Here is a 23,439-nt window from a genome sequence, read left to right on the forward strand (position 1 = left end):
TGAAAATCGAGCTCTTTGGATTTGATACTCGTGTACACTTGATATAAATGTAGCCTCGTGTTAACGTCCCTACAGTTTCCTGTGTTCGGTTTGTATTTGAGTGTGTGTGTTTCCAGGAGATGGCTCCAGAAGTACTCCAACTAGCTGATTGGTCTAGACCTCAAGGGCCTTTAATTGATGAATTGGAGAGCTGACGCGCCCCTCGTCAAGAAGCAGCTGACTCTAATCAGACCTAATAGCCACCTGAAGATATAAAAGCCAGTGTTCCTGTTTAAGAGAAAAGGGGAAACTTATTAGAGATTAGAGAGAGATCATTGTAGGCTAGAGATTGAATAATTTTGGAGAGAATCATGAGAAGAGTTAGAGGGAGAATTGAATGTTTTGGAGAAGATTAGAGAGAGAAATTTGAATATTTTAGAGAAGAGATTAGAGGGAGAATTGAAATATTTTGGAGAGATCACTTAGTGGATTAAGAGAGAGAATCATTGTAGGTTTGACATTTGAATGTTATATAGAGCATTTGTTGCTGGAGGGTTAAAGCATAATGGTCGTGGAGTAATGTATATGTTAGTGTTTGTTGGTAGCAGCTTTGCTATGTCTGTGTTTCTGAGTGTGTGTGAATTGTTGAATAATTATTCTGTTTTCATTTGTTCCCAGGGGGGAAGGGGAAGGCACTTTGGAGTGCTTAGGCAAGAGGCCGCGGCATACATATACCTGTAGTTATATTCACTGTCTAGGCACACACTAGGTAAAGACCATGGGCGACCCCCTGTTTTTGGTTGGCGCACAAGTGGTGCTAAGTTAGGTAAGTTAAGTGGGTAGGCAGGTTAGATAGGAGACGGGGGGAGCTTTGATATTTACTTTTTCTTTTACCTTTGGGTTCGAGACCAGCCCGCTTTTCCGCCATATTACGGTGTAGGAAATAAATCCCTAGTAAAACGGTAAATTCTGCCTTTGTCGTCCTTTCTCGCACCTACAGTCCATAACCTCTTGGCACTTCAACAGAGATTGAGTTTGTTAGTAGGCGAAGTTTGCTACTTTTATAGCCTCGCTAATCTTGGTATATGTAGCCTGTCCTTATTTACTGTTGTTTTTATTGTGTCTTATCTTACTATTGTTCACCTAATACTTTTTTGCACTATTGGTTAGAGCCTGTAAGGTAAGCATTTCACTGTTAAAGGTCTACACTTGTTGTATTCAGCGCCCGTGACAAATAAACGTTGATTTGAATGCGCATTACTTTCCAGCTCACGCATTAACCTGTGGTGAGTTATTCACATTTTTGATGAACAAATAACAGTTTTATATGTAAGTGGGGGTAAATAAAGAGGCAAATTATAGATTATTTTGTATATTATTATTTGGATGCCCTGGTCCTATAAGAGTTTTGTCACTTATCCCACGAGCCGGTTGTGACAAAACTAATTATGTTTTAATAAATATAATCGTATAGTGTGTGTGTGGGCAGGCTTACAATGATGGAGAAAAAACAACATTTGAGAGTGCGCTGACCCTGGTGCTAGAGGGGGTAAGCAGCTGGAGGTTGAATGTTTGAAGGGGTACAGGACTATAAAAAGTTTGGGAACCACTGCAGTAAGGTATAGGCCTGCCCTCTAGTGGCCAAGTCAGGAGAGGAGCAGAGAAAATTATACAAGTGAGTGATGAACAGGCTAAGAAGGCTCATGTAAGACAAACTTCACAAGGCAAATTAACAAACACGAGCACGTGCACAAACACACACAGCATCACGTACCTCATCCTCGTCCCATTTGTCTTCGCTGCTCTTGTCCTGGTTGACCACGTAGCCAGGAGGCAGCCAGTTGACRGGTGGGTCAAAGATGGACACCACCATCCTGCAAGGAAGACCTTTCTTCTTTCCCAGACGATACAGGTTACAGTTGCTCACCTGTTAAACACAAAATAACTATTAAATTRACACCATTCCACACATACATCATATGTATACTTTCTAAGAATACATTAGGTGAAATGTAGGCCTATGTGACAAAATGTACAGTAAAACAAAGAACCAAAAACAAACTCTCATACAAATAGGCAAACAAAGCATTCAACTGACAAACATTCAACCCCAACCCCCGGGATGCATACCAAATGGCACCCTATTCCCTATATAGTGCACCACTTTTAACCAGAGCCCTAATGTAGGCCCTGATCAAAAGTAGTGCACTATAAAGGCTATAGGGTACAGTTTGGGACGTAAGCAAAAAGTCAGTCGCTCCCCTCACCCCTCCCCTAGGCTCACCTTCTTGCTCCTCATGTAGGAGAGTCGTCCCTCGTGTGCATCGGGGTAGGTACAGAACAGGTAGGTGGTGATGGCGTGCTTCAGGAAGGAGTCTCCCAGCATCTCCAGACGCTCCAGGTTGAAGCCGTCACTGGCGTTGGACAGGGTCAGGGCCTGCAGAAACAAACATTTTTGACTGAATCACTTTTTGTTGAGGGCTTGAAGGTAGGAATCAAACATTGAAAACACATGTAAGTGATATTTTTAATTGCTGAACAGAGATTTAAGTTAAATAAACAAGATTATGTGTTGATTCTAAATATTTGTGGCTTTTCTCCCCCACAACAGACAAGTAAGTATATGTCTAGTATGCATGTGAATATCTAAGTATATTTTGATAGGAAATCTGATATTTATTAGTTAAAACAATCAAAACTTCAATTAATCGACACAAGCAACCATCAACTAACTCTGAAAACCTTGTTGAACCATACCTGAAGGATGAGCCCAGGGTTGGGCCCCAGGGTCTTGGGGCAGGGGCCAAGGGTATCCCCCACTACAGAGCTGCTGGTGGTGATCTCCTGGCTCTCTAGGGCCTCTGAGGGGTCAGGTAAAGGTGTTGTGGTGATGGGAGCTGTGCCGGCGGGCCCCGTCATCGTTGCTGGGCTGCAGCAGTCTGAGGTAGCTTGATTCACGTGGTGTCCGTCGCCCTCACGGAGCTCTGAGGTCCTCCCTGGTCTACATTCATCGCTCTAGGCTCGGGGGAGTGAGGGTGGTGGAGGCTGGGTCCCTGGCTGGGCTGAGGGGTGGAGGCTGGATCCCTGGCCTGGGCTGAGGGGGTGGAGCGTGGGTCCCTGGCGGGGTGAGGGGGTGGAGGCTGGGTCTGAGGGGATGGAGCGCTGGTGGTGTCCCTGTGCTGGCGGCTGAGGGGATGGAGGCTGGGTCCCTGGTTGGTCGAGGGAATGGAGGCCTGGGTGCCTGGCTGAGCTGAGGGGGTGGAGGCCTGGGTCCCTGGCGGTTGGGGTGAGGGTGTGGAGGCTGGGTCCCTGGCTGTAGTGGTGCTGAGGTGGTAGAGGTGGGTCTGGAGGGGAATGGGAGGCTGGGGTCCCTGGCTGGGTGCTGAGGGGGTGGAGGCTGGGTCCCTGGCTGGGGGTGAGGGGGTGGAGGGTCTGGGTCTAGAGGGATGATGGCTGGTCCCTGGTGCTGGGCTGAGGACTGGAGGCTGGGTCCCTGGTTTGCGGGCCTGAGGGGATGGAGGCTGGTCCTGGCTGAGGTTGCTGAGGGGTGGAGGCTGGGTCCCTGGTCTGGGGGTGAGGGGTGGAGGCATGGGTCCTGCTAGGGGCTGAGGGGGTAGCAGCTGTCTGAGGGATGGGGCTGGTCCCTGAGCTGGGCTGGCTGGGCGTGGAGCTGGTCCCTGGCTGGGCTGAGGGGTGGAGGCTGGGTCCCTTGGCTGAGGAGTCCTGCTGGGGGTGAGGGGGGATGTGGAGCTGGGGTCTGAGGGAGATGGAGCTGGTCCCTGGCTGGGGCTGCGGGGGTGGAGGCTGGGTCCCTGGCTGGGGCTGAGGGGATGGAGGCTGGGTCCCTGGCTGGGGCTGAGGGGGTGTTGGGGTTAGATTCTGGTTCTCTGTGCTTGGAGAGAGCTGCACAGGAAGAACTGAGGTAGTGGTTTGTGTTGTTGATAGTTCTTTTTCCTTCTCTAGTGGCAAACCAGAACCAGCCGGGAGACATTGGCAGTTGTCACGTCCGTCGTGAAGGTGTGCGTGGTCACCGTTGTCATTGGCAATGAGGGCAGTGCCGTTAGCGAGGATGCTAGTGCGGGAGGCCGAGTCTGGCTGCTGGGGCTCCTCGTCCTCTGGTCTGTCATCTTCGGGGCGTTGGCCGATGTCGCACCCCTCAGGCAGCGAAGAGACATGACAGTCACTACAGGGATGCTGGGAAACAGCAGCAGCAAGTCCAGGGTCGGGGGCTACAGTCTGGCCCTGCTGTTTACAGTTATCGTCACCGCTGTCCTCTTCCTCCTCCTCCTCCTCATCCTCATCACGCAGACAGATGAATGACTTGCTGTCGATGGACTTCTTCCATCCAAAGTCCAGGTTTGGATACCTATAAAGACCGATACCGTGTGAGATTTAGGGGCATTATGTAGTGTTCCAGATAAACGAGGGTATAGGAGCAAGCACTGCGTGAGTATAATGCGTGCCAAACAGTTGCTGTTAGATTACAATATTATTATTTTTACTGACCATTTGGAACAGTGAACACTAKATAKATTTTGCCGTTATGCACATACAGTTGAAGTCYAAAGTTTACATYCACCTTAGCCAAATACATTAAAACTCAGTTTTTCACAATTCCTGACATGCCAGCAGGTATATCTCAATGGTCACCCCCAAAGCCAATTCCTCCTTTGGTCACCTTTCCTTCCAGTTCTCCGCTGCCAATGACTGGAACGAACTGCAAAAAATCACTGAAGCTGGAGACTCATATCTCCCTCACTAGCTTTAAGCACCAGCTGTCAGAGCAGCTCACAGATCACTGCATCTGTACACAGCCCATCTATCTACCTCATCCCCATACTGTATTTATTTATTTTTCTTAGTCCTTTGAACCCCAATATCTCTACTTGCACATTCATCTTCTGCATATCTACCATTCTCGTGTTTAATTGCAATATTGTAATTACTTCACCACCATGGCCTATTGATTGCCTTAACTCCCTTATCTTACCTCATTTGCACTCACTGTATATTGACTTTTTGTTTTCTTTATTCTACTGTATTATTGACTGTATGTTTTGTTTATTCCATGTGTAACTCTGTGTTGTTGTATGTGTCGAATTGCTATGCTTTTGGGGTAGCCTTCCACAAGCTTCCCACAATAAGTTGGGTGAATTTTGGTCCATTCCTCRTGACAGAGCTGGTGTAACTGAGTCAGGTTTGTAGGCCTCCTTGCTCGCACACGCTTTTCCATTCTGCCCACAAATCTTCTATAGGATTGAGGTCAGGCCTTTGTGATGGCCACTCCAATACCTTGACTTTGTTGTCTGTAAGCCGTTTTCCCACAACTTTGGAAGTATGCTTGGGGTCATTGTCCATTTGGAAGACCCATTTGCGACCAAGCTTTAACGTTCTGACTGCACCAGTCCCTCCAAGCACCCCCACAACATGATGTGCCCACCCCGTGCTTCATGGTTACGATGGTGTTCTCGGCTTGCAAGCCTCCCCCTTTTTCTCCAAACATAACGTATGGTCATTATGGCCAAACAGTTTCTATTTTTGTTTCATCAGACAGAGACATTCTCCAAAAAGTACGATCTTTGTCCCCATGTGCAGTTGCAATCCTATCTGGCTATTTATGGGTTTTGGAGCAGTGGCTTCTTCCTTGCTGAGCGGCCTTTCAGGTTATGTCGATATAGACTCGTTTTACTGTGGATATGATGAACTTTATACCTGTTTCCTCCAGCATCTTCACAAGGTCCTTTGCTGTTCTTCTGGATTGATTTGCACTTTTCACACCAAAGTACGTTCATCTCTGGAGACAGAAAGTTCTCCTTCCTGAGTGGTATGACGGCTGCGTGTCCATTGGTGTTATACTTGCGTACTATTGTTTGTACAGATGAATGTGGTACCTTCAGGCGTTTGGAAATTGCTCCCAAGGATGAACCAGACTTGTGGAGGTACAATTCAGAGTTCTTGGCTGATTTCTTTGATTTTCCCATGATGTCAAGCAAAGAGCGCTGAGTTTGAAGTAGGCCTTGAAAATACATTCCACAGGTACACCTCCAATTGACTCAAATTATGTCAATTAGCCCATCAGAAGCTTCTAAAGCCATGACATAATTTTATGGAATTTTCCAAGCTGTTTTAAAGGGACAGTTCAACTTGGGTATGTAAACTTCTGACCCACTGGAATTGTGATACAGTAATTATAAGTGAATAATCTGTCTGTATCAATTGTTGGAAAAAATTACTTGTCATGCAGCAAAGTAGATTCCTAACCGACTTTCCAAACTATAGTTTAAGAAGAAATTTGTGGAGTGGTTGAAAAAATAGTTTTAATGACTCCAACCTAATGTATGTAAACTTCTGACTCAACTGTATATCTATTACATATATCACCATACAATCCTCTTCAAACCTCCTAATTCATTCAACCACTTTGGGAACCATTAATTATTTAATTACGTTTCTTGCACACCCACTGTTTTAGGACAACACAGGTGTACAGGTTAAATAATGAAACATCTGTGAGGAACGCCATTTTTTTTGAGTGAGAAAATCTTTGAATCTTAACTAACTGGATGAAATGTGCCCAAGAGTAAACTGCCTCCTACTCCAATCCAGATGCTAATATATGCATATTATTATTAGTATTGGATAGAAAACACTCTGAAGTTTCTAAAACTGTTTGAATCATGTCTGTGACTAAAACAGAACTTATTTGGCAGGCAAAACCCTGAGGACAAACCATTCGGGTTTTTTGTTGTTGTTGAGGTCACTCTCTTTTTCAATGGGGTTTCATTGGAATCCAGATTTCTAAGGACCTTCTGCAGTTCCTATCGCTTCCACTGGATGTCAACAAGTCTTAGAAATTGGTTGAGGGTTCCTTTGAGAAATGAAGAAGTAGCCATGTTCAGAATGAGGCTCCATTGAAGTGTACTGTTTGTTAGAGGCGCGTAACCAGAAAGCATGCTACATATTGTTTTCCTCCGGTATTGAACACAGATCATCCCGTCTTCAATTTGATCATCATTATTACGTTAAAAAATACCTAAAGTTGTATTACAAAAGTAGTTTGAAATGTTTGGACAAAGCTTACAGGTAACTTTGAGATATTTTGTAGTCACGTTGTGCAAGTTGGAACCGGTGTTTTTCTGGATCAAACGCGCCAAATAAATTGACATTTTGGATATATATCGACGGAATTAATCGAACAAAAGGACCATTTGTGATGTTTATGGGACATATTGGAGTGCCAACAGAAGAAGCTCGTCAAAGGTAAGGCATGAATTATATCTTTATTTCTGCGTTTTGTGTCGCGCCGGGAGGGTTGAAATATGATGGTCTGTGATTGTTAGCTGGGGTGCTATCCTCAGATAATAGCATTGTTTTAAATCTGACACGTTGGCTGGATTCACAACAAGTGTAGCTTTAATTTGGTATATTGAATGTGTGATTTCATGAAAGTWAAATTTTTATAGTAATTTATTTGAATTTGGCGCTKTGCATTTTCACTGGATGTTGGCCAGGTGGGACGCCACCGTCCCACATATCCCAGAGAGGTTTTAAGCCCCCCACAACTGAAGCAACACAGGGAAAGGTGCCAATTCTACGGCACACTGAAGATTATGTTTCAGGACAGCGACCATATCCAACGAGGGAGAAAGCGCACTTATTATAAAATATTCGATTACTCATTATTTTTTAAATAATATAATCATATACAATMTCAGTATCACATGTCTTAGAGTGATGGACTGTGCCATTCCTGGCCTCCACAATGGATCAGTKCACTGAGACAGGCACCAATCAGACAGGTGTCTTATGCACCATGAACCKCAAAAATGTTTTGGTGACTGATCGACAACATCTGACCAGCCTATCGACTAAATGGGGTCAGCCCTAGATAGTTCATCCAAGTCCAGTCAGGTTTATTTCACACGGGGAGCCACCACACACTTTATTTAGACCATTTTTAAAAAAGGAGTGAAATATAGGAAAATGGAGATGAGACATACCTGAAGTCAGAGGGCAGGGTCTGGGCTCCTACCCCAGCGTCGCTGGCTGTCTGGGCCCTCAGCTCCTCGGCTGTGAGCAGGCAGTGAAGGCGATACAGTATGCTGGGGAGACACACAGCCTTCCTCCACAGAGAGGCTGGGATGGGGTGGATGGCACATAGCTCTGGGACCAGGATCTGGAGGGGAGGAGAGTGAGGAAAGTTAGACATTGGTTAAGTCCCAAATGAGACCCTTTCCCCCATACAGTGCACTATGTTTGACCAGGGCCCTAGGAGTACAGCTGTTCTCCAACATATTCTAATCTAGTTCATTTTCAGAGCTCATCTTCAGCCATAAACCGGTATAGAGCCATGGCTCTGTGTGTACACTAGATCACCTGTTTGTTCTGTAGACTCTCCCACTTGGCCTTCCTCTTCTCTGCACTGCTGAGCGGCAGGGCTTTCCCCTTCTGGTTCAGGTGGCGAGGGGTTAACAGGTTCAGGCTACAGGGAGATGTCAGAGGTCAAACACTGGATGAGTTGAACAGACAAAGGGTTCTCCCCATATCTTTACTCATGTTGATGTTGGTAATGCTCCCCACACTAGCCATGGAGAGACAGAGGTCATCCTTATGATGACAGAAGTTGTAATTAATGATACATTTTTTCTCTCCCTCCCCTCTCCTGTCCTCTCAAGTCCCTCTCTATTGCTCTCCGCTACCCAAATTCTCCTCTCATCCCTCGGCTACCATAGCAGCATTAACATTATAGCCACTAACCTTTCTCCTCTCTCGTCTCCTCCCTTTAAACCCCTCAGTCGCTCTTTCCGCCCGTCTGCGAGTCACTCGGGCTACCGAGGGCTCGCTCACTCTCCCTGTCGCTCGGTCTCTCGTCTGCGGGCTATCCTCTCCCACTCCTTGGTCCTCTCCCTACTTCTCTTCTCCCCACCTCCAGCTTCTTCGTCCTCGGGGCCCCTCTCTTCTTTCCTTCTGAGCATTCAGTCCTCATCCCCCTTCTCTCGCCCTCTAAATGTCTCTTCGTGCCTTAATCTCGTTCCACTCCCCCCTTCTCGAGTCCTCCGTACCTCGTTGCTGCTCATCGCGCCGTACTCTCCCCTCTCCGTTCGTCCTCTCTCCCACTGCGCGCCCTCCCTGGATCTCTTGGTCACTACAAAGAGTTCAGCCTCTCATGGGTCCATCCTCATCCGCTCTCTTCTTCGCCTTACGTGTAGGGCCGCACTGCTCTCTACGATTGTCCGCACTTCTCCGTCTCATCGCGCTATTGTTTGCCTGCGTCCTCCAAAAGAAAGTCAGCTTTTCCGCGGTCGGCGTCCACTGCCCCTTCGTTTCCCATCTCCTGTCCTCTCTCACAGATCCTCTCTCTCTCTGTCTGTCTCTTCTCCTGTCTTCGTCCTCGCTCACACTTCGTCTGTCACTCCAATACTTATTGGATCCTATCATGGGTTAGCTTCCTCTGCTGCGGGAAATCATCCAATACCTAACTCAAGCCTGGTCCGGTCCCTCGTCTCTCTTCTTGGTCCTCTACCTACCTCTCTCTGCCTCGTCCTCTATCTCTCTCCCAATCCTCCTCTCGTCCATCCCTGTCTCTCTCCCTCTCGTTATCCCTGTCTTCCCCTCCTCGTTCTCCCCTCCTCGTTTTGTCCTCTCCTCCTGTCTTGTCTCTCCTCTCTCGTCGTCTCTCCCTCTCTCGTCTCTCCTCTCTCGTCCTCTCCCGCTCTCAGTCTCTCCGCGCTCCTTCCCTCTCTCCTCTCCCGTCCTCTCCCTCTCGATGTTTCCTGGTCTGTAATCCACAGTCGCTGCAATCCCTCTCATCATAGCTCTAGTCTCTTTCAGGTCCTCTTCTCTCTCAGGTACCTCCTCATCTCTCTCGGGTACCTCAAAGTCTGCGGTCTCTCGTCTCCCCTATCGAGTCGGTTATCGTCACTTTCTAACCAAGGTCTGCTCGTTGATCGGTTCGTGGTCACCGGTGAGGGAGTGTATGTGTCTACATCCAGTAGTGGCTGGTTTACGTTGGACAGGTCCAGGTTGTACTTGGTTTTGTAGTACTCAGCAAAAGTCTCATACTCCGGCGACGGGAACTTGCTAAGTGGTGTGAGGTCTGTGTAAACGTCAGCCACGTAGAAACGGTGAGGCTGATCAAAGTTACGATACCTGAGAGAGAGAGAGAGGGTTTAGAGGTCAAGGTTTGGCATAATGGAACAGTGAAGATGTACTTTAAATCRGCCACTCAAAAATTGCGAGATGTTTACATCCAAATCTGCACCATGGTAGTTTCAGTTTTTGAAATAATCTTATTATCGTGTGGGTCATGTGAAGATGTGTCTCAAATGGCATCCTAGTCAAAAGAAGTGCACTATATAGGGAATAGGGTGTTATTTGGAACTTAACCTAAAACTCCATTGGCTCCTCCGTCAGAGAGGGGTATGTAGTGAAGTGAGCAGCGTACCGTGGAATGATYACAGCGTCCTGGTAGTCTTCCAGTTTGAAAGTGAAGGGATTCTGCTTGGTGTACTGGGTGGTAGGAATGCCAACACGAGCCTCGGACTTCTCTATGTCCTCCATGAATTTAAAATCCAAATCTAGAGTGTTGGAATCCTCAACTGAAAGAGGAGACAGTGTGTTAGTGATRTTATATGACGAGGGAATCATTAGTTACGGCATGAAGGACAAAACACGCCATGCCGACGAAAGGTAAAGAACAGCGGGTAGCAGTACTATCGACTGACAACATGGGCTGACAATTTTTGTTCATTTCCCAACAAATCTACATATTGAATCACCACCGTTGCAGTGTGTTTTGTCCTTAAAAAACAGGGCCTACAGTATTATGTGTAATGTTGGGGTCTCACTGACCCACCTTGAGAGGTAGAATGCAGTAGGCTAACTCACCAACATTGAGAGGTAGACCGCAGTAGGCTAACTCACCAACATTGAGAGGTAGACCGCAGTAGGCTAACTCACCAACATTGAGAGGTAGACCGTAGTAGGCTAACTCACCAACATTGAGAGGTAGACCGRAGTAGGCTAACTCACCAKCATTGAGAGGTAGACCGCAGTAGGCTAACCAACTCACCAACATGGAGAGTTAGGGAGCCTACTGCGTTCTAACTCACCAACATTGCAGTATAGCGCAGTAGGCAAACTAACTCACCAACATTGAGAGTTAGAGCGCAGTAGGTTAACTAACTCACCAACATTGAGAGGTAGAACGCAGTAGGTTAACTAACTCACCAACATTGAGAGGTAGAACGCACAGTCAGAGGCTTTCCATGTGAACTACTCACATTCACACAAGCATATGTTTACGCACGCGCTTAGACACGTCCAGTACGGCCTTAAAATCTCGCACGTCACGCAAATGATTGAGAGGTAGAAACCGCAGTAGAAGACTACCTAACTAACTCACCAACATTGAGAGGATAGAACGCAGTATGTTAAACTAACTCACCAACATTGGAGAGGATAGAACGCAGTAGACTACCTAACTACTCCCAACATTGAGAGGTAGATAGAAGAAAAACGCACGCTAGACTAACCTAACTACTACACCAAACGATTGAGGGTAGACACGCAGTAGGCTTAACTACTCACCAAATATTGAGAGGTAGAGGAGCAGTAGACTAACCACTAGAACGTAACTCCAACAATTCATTGAGAGGTAGAAGGCAGTAGTTACCTAACTACTCACCAACATTACTGAGTTAAGGTTAAATACGCAGAGAAGTACTACTACTAACTCACAAACATTGAGAGAGTAGACCACGCAGTAGACGAGTATACCAACTAATCCACTCTCAACATTGAGAGGTAGAAATGTCTGTTAGGCTAACCCACCACAACATTAAGGTAGAGCACGTAGGCCCTAACTCACAGACAAATATTGAGAGGTAGAAACGCGGTAGGTTAACTACTCAGCACAAACACTCTGAGAGGTAGAACGCAGTAGGCCGAGTCGGCTGCGTGGGATTGGAACTCCACAGGCAAGGTTTCTCCCAGGCGGAGGAGTGTTGGAGAGAAAGAGTGTACTGGGGTGTACGTGTCTGGTTTGATCAGGTCCAGCTGGACAGCACTTCAGAGTGAACCCAGCCTTCTGGAGCCCATGGAGATGGTACACGATCATCCAGACGCCCGCGTGTACACAGGAAAAGTGCGGGGATTGTGGGAGAGGGAGCAGGACGGGGTTAGGTGAGTATCACAGTAAACATTAAAATAAACGGGCATACTAACTGTGGAAAAGCAAGGTGGGCCCTGCTGTTTAGCTGTTGCCTCCAATACAGAAAATAGATGATGTTTCGCTATCAGTTTTCATTGATAGGGAATTCTTGTTTACTATCCGCGAAAATAACTATGATTTTGTTTCTGGACCAAAAATTTGGTTTGATCCTCAAAGTGGGAAACTGAAATAGGTGTGTTGTCCTTACCCGAGGTATAGGTTTGGCAGTCAGAATGCCGAAGCACCTGGTAGTGCCCCTCTGGAGGGTAGAGTTTCCTGCGGCGGAAGTTGAGCTCATCAGGGCAGAGGGGTGGTGAGGAACCCATGCCAATCACATACAGGTAGTAAGACTGCTCCGGTACAGGGTAACTGTCCCGAGAGACACTCTGGTATCTGGCAACAGGAGAGAGAAGACAGAGATCATCTAGCTGTTGGATGCTCCAGAAGGAACAAGTCAGATCTGACGGCCATAGGGCTCTGGTCAAAGTAGTTCCAGCTGTTGTATCAAAGTAATACAGGGTGCCATTAGGAGAAGCATGCCCAGTGTAGAGATATTTCTCACGGCTTTAGGGTAGCATCCAGTGTAGAGATATCCTCACAGCTTTTAGGGAAGCATCCAGTGTGGAGATATCTCACAGCTTTAGAGTAGCCATCCAGTGTAGAGATATCTCACAGCTTTAGGGAAGCATACCCAGTGTAGTAGATATATCTCACAGCTTTAGGGTAGCATCCAGTGTAGAGATATCTCACAGCTTTAGGGAAGCACATCCAGTGTGAGAGATATCTCACAGCTTTAGAGTAGCATCCAGTGTGGAGATATCTCACAGCTTTAGGATAGCATCAGTGTTGAGATATCTTCACAGCTTTAGGGTAGCATCACAGTGTAGAGATACTCACAGCTTTAGGGTAGCAATCCAGTGTGGGAGATATTCACAGCTTTTAGGAGAAGCATCCAGTGTGGTGACAACTCACAGCTTTAGGGTAGKATCCAGTGTGGTGACAACTCACAGCTTTAGGGTAGCACTGCCTCCTCTTGGTGGATCCTGGTCTGCCTGGAACACTGGTCTCCTCCTCGTCATGGAGATCCAGCTCCTCCTCGTACTTCACTGTCTCTTTCCCCACAGGCATCAAGTGGTCATCCAACTCACCTGGAGAAGAGAACGGCAGAACCATTTAACTACCGTAGAAGTATAGCAAAATAGAATGCCCAAAAAGTTAAATATGTCACTGCACAGCAGTTAATACCAGGTCCCCCTCCTCTCCCAGGACAAACTGAACCCCCCCTCACACCCCAGCAAATTCAGTTACATTCCCACAAGCTTGAAGAGAGAGAGAGGGAGATTTGAGGGAGGGTGACAGAAAGAGAAATGGGGAGGGAGAGATACAATCAGGGACTAGCTGCAGAGAGAACTGCATGATGAAGGATATTCTAACAAATAGTTGAATTTTATTGACCTTTTTTGTGAAGATTTTCACAACAAAGTAGCGCCACTGCCTTCTCTGCCAGTCGTGCACAGTTCATGATTGGCCCCTGCAATGACAAAGAAAGTTTACATTGGTCTCAAAGACATCCAGAAAACACACTGAATCTTGACGTCTCAAATGGAAAAAGTGGATGCTACACATTGGTGGTGGATGAGTTGAGTTTCGCCCCCATGTAGCCTACTACAGCCATCTGTGCACCTGGAAGCACTGTATAAGTGTCCCAAAAGTCACCCTTTTCCCTATATTAGTGCACTACTTTTGACCAGAGCTGGAATATATAGGCAATACGGCCATTTGTGAATCAGACCTACAAATCAAATCAATCAGACCAACACATCAAATCAATGAGGAAAGCCTGAGACTCACAGCGACGGGCACCCGTAGAGGGGAATTGATGGGCAAGTAGAGGGTTGACTGGTAGCGCCCATCCTTCAGCTCCTTGGTCTTACACTTAGGTGCCAGGTGGGTAAACGGGTCACTGGGCAGACGGGCACAGTATCTAGAGAGAGGGTCATTAGCACACCAGACCATCCACAGCCAAATTAAAACAAAATCAAACATATTTTGTTCTCAGTCCATTTAGAGCCTTGTTTCCAAGAACCCTTTAAAAACGGTATAAATCTTTCACAGATTCAAAGCAGCGCTGGCGGTTCTCCCTTTACCTGTTGATGTGTCCGATAGCRGTGTTGATGGTGACGCGGGGCCCTCCTTCCTCAGAGCGGAGCACGTAGGGAGGCAGGATGTTGTCATCATCCTGCACCGGTTCCACCTCAAAGTCACCGACCCCCGCTGCCTTGGAACACTTGTTTCTCAGGATCTGAAGACGTCAAGAGAAGACCTCCAGTCATCAGTATTAGGGTTGTCACAATACTAGCAGAGAAACACCAAGGACCTCTCATATCATCCAAGGACGGGCCTTGTGGACACACACAAATCAATTAAACAGACAGATAGTTCCCTATACAGTACAGTGCACTACGCTATAGGGGGCCACTTGGGATGCATCCTTAACCAAATCTCTGAGAATCCCTGTGTTCCTCAGACAGACACAATGGGGCCTTGAGGACAGGCTCTGAAAAGCACACCTTCTCTATGGCCTTGTAGGTCTTCAGGTCTTCCTCGAAGGTCTTGGTCCTCTCACTTTCAGCCAGCATGACGTAGTTGGAGACAGGGGCTCTGGCTCGGCCTTTAGACTGAACGTAGGACCTYCAGTCYAGTCAAAGTTTATTGAAAGGTCATTTTCCAGGGGTCACAACACACTTTATATGCTTAAGAGGAACATGTAGAACGGGAACAATATCAACAATATAAAACAGAACAAAAACAGAAGCCAATAGTCCATTGAGCAAGAAGCAACAAGGTAGTGGATGGACAAGCAGTGCTGTACCTGTACTCAGTGGGCAGGTCAAACCTCACCACCAGGTTACACTTGGGAATATCTACACCTTCCTCCACGATGCTGGTCGCTATGAGCAGGTTGGTCTCGTGGGCACGGAATTTACGCAGAACCTGAGAGATAATGAGGAAATATGGTGTAGGTCTGAATGGAAGAGGGGAGAGAGAGCAGAAAGAGAGAGAGAGGCAGAGAGAGAGGCAGAGAAAGGAGAGAGAGGCAGAGAGTGTGAGAGTAGGGGCAGTAGTCGATGGGAGAGAGAGAAGCAGAGAGCGAGAGGCAGAGAGCGAGAGAGGCAGAAGAGCGAGAGAGGCTGAGAGCAGGAGAGGCTGAGAGCGAAAAGAGGCATGAGAGCGAGCAGACGAGAGAGGCCAGGAGAGCGAGAGAGGCAGAGAGCGAGCAAGAGGCAGAGAGCGGAGCGAGGCAGAGAGCGAGAGAGAGGCCAGAGAGCGGAGAGAGGCAGAGAGCGAGAGAGGCACAGGACGAGGAGAGAGGCAGAGAGCAAGAGAGCAGAGAGGCGGAGAGAGGCAGAGAGCGAGAGAGGCAGAGGAGCGAGAGAGGCTGAGAGCGAGAGAGGCAAAGACGGAGAGAGGCAGAGAGCGAGAGAGGCTGAGAGCGAGAAAGAAGAGAGCGAGAGAGGCAGAGAGCGAGAGAGCAGGAGAGCGAGAGAGGCAGAAGGAGAGCAGGCAGAGCAGAGAGCGGCACGAGAGGCAGGAGCGAGAGAGCAAGCCAAGAGCGGAGAGAGGGCAGAGCAGAGAGCAGAGCAGAGAGGCAGAGCGAGAGAGGGCAGAGCGAGAGAGGCAGAGAGCTGAGAGAGGCAGAGAGAGACAGACAACAGACAGACAGACAGACAGTCAAGAGAGGAGAGAGGCAGAGAGCAGTCAATATGTAGGCAAGGAGGAGGGAGAAGGGAAGATGAGGGAAGAGAGACAGAGAGAGAAAGATAGGCAGAGACACACTAATGTAGGGGTAGGTCAATTTCAATGTAAACAGATGGGATAATGTCACAATCCAAGATGTTGTGTTCCCACCTCTTCCTGTTTCCTGAACTCCACCTCCATCTGCTTGTTGCGTGGCTGGTTCTTTCCGATGCTGTGTCCTGTGATGAAGTTACTGCTGATGTAGGCCAGCTCCGGGTCCTGTTTCCCTGCCTCCTTTATTAACCTGACAGAGGGACAGTAATCATGGAAATGGTATTAAGACAAACGAAATCCTCCCCCCAAAATATACTGCTAAATCACAAAGTTAACTCAATACAATTCKTTCCATTCTTCTAGTCTTTTGAGCAGTGTACAAGAAACAATCCAAGGAGACAGTGTAGCAGAGGTATCACACATTTGAGCCAAAATGGCATTGAACGCCAGATGCGTACCGGTTGAGGACGACGGCCGTGTAGCGCCTCTCAACGAAGATGATCCCACACAGGATGTTGGTGAACGGCGAGGGGAAGTTAGCCTCGGGTTTCTCCTTCACCTCCACCTCCTCATCCTCGTCTTCGTCTTCCGAGTCACTCCACGACACGTAGTTGTCCTCGTTGCGGTTGTTGTACCACTCCACACTCTCAAACTGTTGCCTCTCAAAGGGCTTGTACTCATGGAGGATCTCCAGGAGGCGGATGACCTTCGGGGTCACAAACTTCAGGTCCAGAGAGGCCGGGGAGAAGAGTTCCTCACACAGGGCGTGGACCTAGGACACCAGGAAGAAATAACTTCATAATAAACCCTGTGGACCTATCCTGTACCAAGATGGGAAACTCACTTACCCTTGTGTACACACACACACACACACACACACACACACGATTGTACAGCAACACAAAATACTAAAAGCAATCAATACCATGTATGTCATGTAGCCAAATCAAATCAAACTTTGTCACATGCGCCGGTATACAACAAGTGTAGACCTTACCGTGAAATGCTTCCTTACAAGCCCTTAACCAACAGTGCAGTTCAAGAAGAGTTATGAAAATATTCACTAAATAAACTAAAGTAAAAAATATTCAAAAGTAACACAATAATGAGGCTACCGGTATATACAGGGGGTACCGGTACCGAGTCAGTGTGCGGGGGTACAGGTTAGTCAAGGTAATTTGTACATGTAGGTAGGGGTAAAGGGACTATGCATAGATAATAAACAGCGAGTAGCATCAGTGTACAAAACAAATGGAGGGGGGGTCAATGTAAATAGTCCGGGTGGCCATTTGATTAATTGTTCAGCAGTCTTATGGCTTGGGGGTAGAAGCTGTTAAGGAGCCTTTTGGTCCTAGACTTGGCACTCCCGGTACCGCTTGCCGTGCGGTAGCACAGAAAACAGTCTATGACTTGGGTGACTGGAGTCTCTGACAATTTTATGGACTTTCCTCTGACACCGTCTGGTATAGAGGTCCTGGATAGCAGGAAGCTTGGCCCCAGTGATGTACTGTGCCGTACACTACCCTCTGTAGCGCCTTATGGTCAGATGCCGAGCAGTTGCCATACCAGGCAATGATGCAACTGGTCAGGATGCTCTCGATGGTGCAGCTGTAGAACTTTTTGAGGATCTGGGGACCCATGKCAAATATTTTCAGTCTCCAGAGGGGGGAAAGTTTTTGTCATGCCCTCTTCACGACTGTCGTGGTGTGTTTAGACCATGATAGTTTGTTGGTGATGTGGACACCAAGGAACTTGAAACTCTCGACCCGRTACACTACAGCCCCGTAGATGTGAATGGGTTCCTGTRCGGCCCGCCTTTTCCTGTAGTCCACGATCAGCTCCTTTGTCTTGATCACGTTGAGGGAGAGGTTGTTGTCCTGGCACCACACTGCCAGTTCTCTGACCTCCTCCCTATAGGCTGTCTCATCGTTGTCGGTGATCAAGCCTACCACTGTCGTCAGCAAACTTAATGATGGTGTTGGAGTCGTGGGTGAACAGGGAGTACAGGAGGAGACTAAGTACACACCCCTGAGGGGCCCCAGTGTTGAGGATCAGCGTGGCGGATGTGTTGTTGCCTACCCTTACCACCTGGGGGCGCCCCGTCAGGAAGTCCAGGATCCAGTTGCAGAGGGAGGTGTTTAGTTCCAGGGACCTTAGCTTAGTGATGAGCTTCATGGGCACTATGGTGTTGAACGCTGAGCTGTAGTCAATGAAAAGCATTCTGACATAGGTGTTCCTTTTGTCCAGGTGGGAAAGGGCAGTTTGGAGTGCGATTGAGATTGCGTCATCAGTGGATCTGTTGGGGCAGTATGCGAATTGGAGTGGGTCTAGGGTGTCTGGGAGGATGCTGTTGATGTGAGCCATGACCAGCCTTTCAAAGCACTTCCTGGTTACTGACGTGAGTGCTACGGGGTGGTAATCATTTAGGCAGGTTACCTTCGCTTCCTTGAGCACAGGGACGATGGTGGTCTGCTTATAACATGTAGGTACAACAATGGATGTCACGCAAGCGCTTTACAGAACTCAGCTAGGCCTACATAGCAACACAGGAMACCAAACGCAACGGGAATCACACAAAGAACATACACAAGAGTAAGTCGTTACAAACATACCTTCCTCAGGATGGTGTCGGTGAAGAGKAGGAACTTCCTGTTGATCTCTTCCTGTTCGTGTTTGATGTACTTCTGCAGCTCCCTCACCATGATGCCAGCCACCTTGTCGGCACACCACGGCCCCAGCACCAGCAGCACCGCCCGGCAGTCACTCAGCACCTGGGGAAGGAGATCAGTGAGGATCTTTGAGAATGTTTTAATCCTAGAAAGCATGTGTGTAGTAGCCTACATGTTGTTTGAGGTACAGTAGGCCAACATAGCTCCTGTAATAGGTCAAAGCTGTATGCCAGAAAACATTTGTAMTGCATGGGTGAYGTTAGGCCTTGTGGTGCTCATGTGAATTTCCTTTCTTTTTTTAAGCTTCAGACCAGACTCACTTCTCCCTTAAAACATACTTTTGCTATTCAATACTCTCTTTTGTAGATTAGGACTATGCACACATTCTCATTAGCAGACCTGCTTGGATATGAAGGTGGGGTCAGACCTGTTTGGATATGAAGGTGGGGTCAGACCTGTTTGGATATGAAGGTGGGGTCTCTGTCCTCTCGAGGCACAGGTATGTTGCAGTCGTTGAGGAAGTGGAGAGCCCCGTCCAGCTCGCTCAGTAGATGCTCTGAAAGGCCGCTCTTGTCCAGGTAGGGTCCACAGTCCAGTACCACCTCTCTGGGCTGGGAGGCATATCTGAGACACACACAACACACACAGTTAAATGTTCCATTTTCGATCATAATAAGTAAGGGCTCGATTCAATGGGGACCCAGAAGTTCAGTGCGATTTAAATGTAAAGGCAATGTTCCCGCGTTAGCCAAGATTGCTTTCATGGTAAACGCTGCATATGTCGGCTCAATCGGAAATTACCTTWACATTTCAATCGCGCTATACAYCTGAACTTACACGATACGGATTGAATCGAGCCCTTAGATTATGTGCACAGGAGGTACCTGATCCTAGATCAGRAYTRCCACTCTGAGARGCTTTCTGAATACAGGCCATGATGTGTAGAATTACCTGTCAAGGACAACGAGGTCAGTAGCTGTCTCTGCATTGCTCCGCAGGATCCGCTCCAAGTTCTGGATCTTCTGTTCCAGTTCAGACGGGTCACATTTACCATTCAAAATGGATGCAGTGAGGCCCAGGATCCGAGGGCTGCACGGACAGCCCTCACATAGCTGAAACAGGAGATAGACACAGCAAACACATTACTGAAACAGAGGAGAGATAGARGAAACAGAGATGAAGAGACAGCAATCACATCGCTGGAAACAAAGAAATGGGAGACAGGAAGACTGAGCCAGCCTAACACAAGGAAACTCCAAAAACATTGACCAGCCTCCAATGGGGTCCAATAATGAAGGCTGACTGACCACACTTCTCTCATCTACAAAATGGGGAACAATATAATGAATAATCTCCAATCTCCATAAGGCCTTGGCTTTCGCCATACAGGGAAGAAAGAGTATGTGCTTGGCTTTCAGGCGACAGTTGAATGCATAGCTACGTAGAACAGATAGTAAATGTACCTTCATTATATCCCGGTAGGGATGGTCCGTGATTGCCAGGTGACACTCATCAAACACCACCAGGTTGAGTTTCCATAGTGGCAACACTCCACTCTTCAGCACATGCAGGAAGATATGGCACGTCATAACGAGCACCTAGAACAGAAATGATGGATAGAGTGAGTGGAGGATGGCATATTGCCTCGAAGAATAGATAACAGTTGTGTGACAGTATTCTGTGATGGACACAATCAATAACTTCTCCCCTTATGGACAAAACACTGAGGGTAATCAGTGTTCTTTTTCAAAGTTGTTGAAATTGAGGGGAGAAAACTTTGGTAYTGTTTTATTTTGTAGAATTACCGTTGGTATTTATCATGAAAGAACTCTAACAATTGGTAGTTTATTCTGGCAATTGCTTAGAATTATATGAAAATTGATAACAATTGTTCAATGAACGGCACCTGATTCTCAATCATTTCTTGGCTCCACTTTTCCCTGGACCATGATGAGGTCTTCTCCACACACATGTATTCTCCAACCTGGAGATCAGAGTGGGTCCTAACACTAGCTGCTTGCTGAATCACAGACGATGCTTTATTTACCATGGAACAGAAGAGGGGAAAACAGAAGAATCATGGTCTCAATCATATTGATGTCCACTTATTAGAAGTTCATATTTATAAAAAGGCTCCATTGTGACTCTACACCCTTCTCAATCCTTCCCCTGAAAGTGTGCACTTCCACTCTGCCTGAAATGTATTTAACAATGGTGAAACTCCATCCAACCAATGCTTACACCAATCTAATGCTTTTAAATCCATGACAGGAAGTGCACGTACACACTTTGGGAAAAGTGTGAAGAAATGGGATGCACCAAATAGTACATTTATCTGCGTCTTTAAATGTAGCTACCTGCATTCACCAGGAAAACTGTCCTCTTCCCCTGTTCGACTAAGTCTCCCCGGATTTGGTGGGAGAGCTCTTTAGTTAGGAGTACTGCAATAAAGGTCTTCCCTGAGCCAGTATTTAAGCAGACAATAGTATTGTGTTCAAGAGCTGCTTCAAGAAGTTCAACCTGGCAGGGCAGATGAGGTCACAGTCATTAGTTTKAAACGTTATGCACTATAACTGGTTACAAATAAATAAACTCGTGAAATAAAAGATAGATGCTGCACACTGACGAATGTTCGCAGTTTATTGAGCGAAAGATCAATGGTGATGAAAGTACCAATGTCTACATACAACGCAATGCACTCTCCTAGTGTATAGTCAACTGTCAGTTTAAACCGTCAGTTCAGCTCAAATGTCAACTGTTAGTTGGACTACTTGCTCATTCCTCACCTGATATTTCCTAGGCGTGTAGATGTTGTCGTGGATGGCCTCCTGTTGCCACGGGAGACCAAAGAAAGGGCCCATGGGATTGGAGGCGGGGGTGACCAGCTGGAGTCCTGCCATGCTGCTTTTGGGGGATGCTGGGGGGTGCGGTCCTCCACTCTTCCACTTTATTTTTTATCTAATTTCATCATTCCCCTCTAAAGCTTACTGGTTCAGACATAAACGGACAGCATGCAGACATGATGTTACTAATAATACAAGATTRGCTAATATTATTGAATGACATGATCAATAATAATTATTTMAATCAATCTCCTCCTCTAAAGCTAACTGGTTCAGGAAGAAACAGACAGCATGCAGGCATGATGTTGCTAATTATGGGCAATTCCACAGTAACAGAGTGATGCAGACTCAGTGCAGATGCAAACTTCYTTAACAGAATGACGGTTGGTGCTGTTTGTGKCATCATTCTGTTAGCAAACTTTGCATCTGCACTGTTCTTCAAGTAAACGTGTTTTTGTAAAAATGTCAGTGGAAATGGTTAAAAGTAGTCTTTGTGCATAGAGTTGTATAGTTTGTTAAACTTTGAAATAAATGMTTTTTGTTTGACATACATGAGTCTCAGCATCACTGTCACAGTGGAATTGCCCTAATACAATAATTGCTAATATTATTGATGACATGACCAATAATAAATCATTGAATCTTTCTCCTCCTCTAAAGCTAACTGGTTCAGGAAGCAACAGACAGCATGATGTTACCAGTAATACAATATTTACTAATATTGACAAGACATGATCAATAATAAACATGATATTCACACAAGTGAAATGTATACTTACAGGTAGCGGCATAGACTCTGTGATGGGCCAGGCAGGACTTCTTCTAGGCTTCATCTCAACTAGAGGAGCTGTACTGAGAAACACACAACCCGCTTAACATTAAAACCATTGACAGACCTATCGCACAAAAGCAAATGAAACTGTTGTTTCCTAGATTAAGGCTAACTATCATGTCAGGCTTATGGTAAAATGTATTTTACCTCTATGCAGTTGACTGGCTGTAATGGCAGGGCTTGAGAAGCTGAAGATTCTTCCTTCCTAAACAGAAATGACAGACAGAAAGGGAAAATACATGAGAGCACAGACATCTTGGGAGGAAATGGGAGAGTTCTGGTGTGGGCCGGAGGGGAGTGGAGGAGGGAGGGCGGTGGAATGGGGGGGGTCATCTAAATTCTGGATGGTCACTAGCTTTTCAACACATTGTTGCCGCCCTAAAATCAAGACCCCACGTCTGCCCTGACTACCGCTGCTCAACACAGCTGCAACCAATACCAGCAGTCATTTCAGCTCAGCCYGCACAAGCCCTCATTTTTATTGAGTGATCACATTTGCTGCTGGTTAAAAGGCGGTTGGCTCCCTCTCGCTGGCTGCATCCCAAATGGCACTCTATTCCATATATAGTGCACTACTTTTGACCAGAGCCCCCATGGGCCCTGGTCAAAGGTAGTACACTACTTAGGGAATGGTGTGCCAGTCTCTCTGACGCCATGCGAGAGAGAACATACAAGCATATATAAATAAAATACAAACGATTATTTTAGGCCTAACCCCAATTAGTCTACTGGTCGATTGTTTGGTAGATTGGCTGTTGGTCGACCAAGATCTTTTTAGTCGAGCTGTAGCATATTTATATATATATATTTGCACCCATCTCAGTGAATTAATCTGAAAAGGGTTATGGTAATTTATGTTAATGCTTTCAATATATTATTATTCCAGTCTTATTCTCGGAATTGACACATTGTTCGCAGAGCGCACAACCTATGCTAAACCTGTGAGAAACAAGTTTTTGTTTATTTCAGTCCATTTCTGAGTTTTGTCAATTCAATTCAATTTAGTCATTGTCTTTTGTTTGGAGCGCTCCTGTCAATGTTGAGTAAGGACACGCACCTGATTACGCATAAGTACACTACCGGTCAAAAGTTTTAGAACACCTACTCATTCAA

General features: G+C 46.7%; 1 pseudogene; it reads right to left on the bottom strand.

Annotated features, from left to right (window-relative positions):
• Window positions 1–1,669: 1,669 nt before the first annotated feature.
• The window catches only part of LOC111963091 (endoribonuclease Dicer-like), a 40,507-nt pseudogene continuing 18,737 nt past the window's right edge, over window positions 1,670–23,439 (bottom strand).

Source organism: Salvelinus sp. IW2-2015, linkage group LG4q.2 (assembly GCF_002910315.2).
Source record: "Salvelinus sp. IW2-2015 linkage group LG4q.2, ASM291031v2, whole genome shotgun sequence".
Taxonomy (NCBI): domain Eukaryota; kingdom Metazoa; phylum Chordata; class Actinopteri; order Salmoniformes; family Salmonidae; genus Salvelinus; species Salvelinus sp. IW2-2015.